Raw genomic sequence first — 2626 nt, 5'->3', positions numbered from 1 at the left:
TGTGACATAAATCATAAACAAATGTTACACGCTCACAATTTCAATTTTGAACCGATTTTCATTGGTCGCTCTGCTACTTAAAAATCAAGGCGAATGGCCTGAAAAATAAAAATTTACAAACGATAAGCAAAACAAGAGCAAAAAAACATTTGCGAGAATCAAAAACTATTTTCTTCCAAAAAAAAAAAAGAAACAAACAAAAGAAATAGAGAGAAAAAATTACATTGAATGGCATTCGGAACAGGAAACAAAGCGAAAGACAATACCGAAATATATAGGCTTATGAAGAAAAAAGCATGGAAAAATACACCAAAAATTGTCGCTTTACATATGTTTACCTTTTATTTGAATATTGTGATTGTTATTATATGGTGATGAAGGTACACCGATTGATACGATGAAAATAGTAAATTCATACGAGTCGTATACTCATACATTCTCTTCAGATTTATTCTGTTTCGCGTATAGCTGATTTCATTTTGATGCATGTCTGGAGAGTAAAAGTGTTATTTATTTTGTCAGATTGACGCTTGCACCTTAAAATGCTTCAGGTAGTGTGTGTGTGTGTGTATACAATTTTTTGTCATTGTAGAACAATTTTGTTTCATCATTCATTCAAATGAAAGTCCTTTTTCAAAAAAACACGCCTTTCGTCTGTAGGTCCCGCTACCTTCTGTCTTTTTATTGATTTTAAATGATTATTGTATTCAGTAATATATTTTTTTCGTCAGCATTTCCTTTTCACTTGCAATATTAAATCGGAGACAAATAAGCCACTACGAGTCTTTTTTTCTATTTCTTATTCGGATACTTAAATTGGTGTGTGTATTTCTTTCATGTGCGACCTTTCGTGCAAATGTGTGTCGTGTGCACTGTAAACAGTTCCCAATGGAGGTTACCTTTCAAAGAAAATCCGCATTCGTTATCGCTTTTTCTTTTTCTTTATTTAAAAGCGTCACCTATCTCATTATTATCGTTGGCCTTGTCATCGTTTTCGTGCTTTTTTTCCCTACTGTAACGGATTGCCGAAAATTGCTCTAGAATCTATTCGACGGCAACAAAAAGTGAGGGTTACAAATCAAAGTCACCTTTAATCAAACATTGAAACTCTCTGGCTTTGCCAGTACTTTTATGTTATGTTCCAATTTTCAATTCGTTGTTCATATACAAATTTGATCACGTGACGACCGTATAAGGTGAACACAAGCATTTGAATGTAAATAGATTGATACTTTACACCAATTGAATAGTTCACGCTCTCTGGCGCCCCCTCCTTTCTCTCTCTCTTCGCTTTCTTTCAGTATTTTAAAAATACTATTTTTCTTGAATTTCACTGAATTTGTTGTTTCCTCTTAATTTTCATTATTTTCCCAATATTTAAAGCTTTAACTATAGTTAATAATGAAAATATATGTTCAAACGTATTAAATTAAATATTTATCAGTTCATCAAAATTGGTGTGTATATAAAAGTGCTCAATAACATGTCCCTCATTAACTTTTACGTCACTGTAATCACAGACCCATGAAAAAGCATTCATAAAATATTAATTATAAAAAACGTGGAAAAACACATATAGTTTGAATCAAACATTAAACCTTTGTCAACATTTCCCCGATTTGACAGGTTGTTGTATTAATTACAAATGATTGTGTAATTGAAATCTCAATTCAGAGATTGTTCAAAAACTAATTTTTCGCTGTAAACGACTATTGACGGTCTTTTGTTGAATTTCAATCTCAAAGTTTGACACATTCAACTGGTTCATTTGTCTACTATTATTAAGGAGAAGATTCTTCCCAGGAATGGATATCCAATTAAGAAATATGATTAAAACATGAATATATGTGTAGTGTGGTTTTAGTTTCATTAGTTTCAGTGTCTTTATGTTTCAATTAGTGTAACAATGCTTTTGTAAAATTGTTTAAATTAATTAATTTTGATTTTATCGTTGAGATATAGAATTTGGAATTTCATTTGTGAATATTTTGCATTCCCATTCATGGAATGCATTATCTGTTCTGTCGCCCCGACATGAAAATTGAAATTGATTCAAATGTGAAAAGTTTTATTTTTATAATTCAAATGGAAAAACAAACATTGATTGAAGTAACAATGAAGTTGAACATTTCACCGAAAAATCACATTCCCTTAACCTTCTCAAATGAATTCTTCTTAACATAGTTCGAATTGCGGAAAAAAATGAATATAGGGTTCAAATGCAGAAACATTCAATTTTAAAGTGCATTCGAATGAGTTCACTGAACTTAATCTTCTTTTATTGATGCAATCATTTGCAATCGAAACACCGACATTTCCTTGCATTTGGACTAGTAAACCCACACATTTTGTTGGTGTATAGTAAAATCAACAACAACAAAAAATAAAATGATTCGAACAAATGATTCGTATACTGCTGAAACTTTGCAATCACATTCGCATTTATGTAACGCATCAGAAGTAGTTGCTGTTCCATTGATAGTACAGAGAGAAAAAAAAAATTACGAAATAGTGAAAAGATTGAATTTCAAAAACGAAAAATATAAAGAAAAAAATCGCAATTTATTTGTACATCAGAAAGAGAGAGAGAGAGAGAGAGAGAGAGAGAGAGAGAGAGAGAGAGAGA

The sequence above is a fragment of the Contarinia nasturtii genome, unplaced genomic scaffold (genome assembly GCF_009176525.2).
Source record: "Contarinia nasturtii isolate CC-2019 unplaced genomic scaffold, AAFC_CNas_1.1 Cnas_scaffold_2678, whole genome shotgun sequence".
NCBI classification, from domain to species: Eukaryota; Metazoa; Arthropoda; class Insecta; order Diptera; family Cecidomyiidae; genus Contarinia; species Contarinia nasturtii.
The sequence above is the reverse complement of the archived record's forward strand: the minus strand, read 5'-3'. Positions refer to the sequence as shown.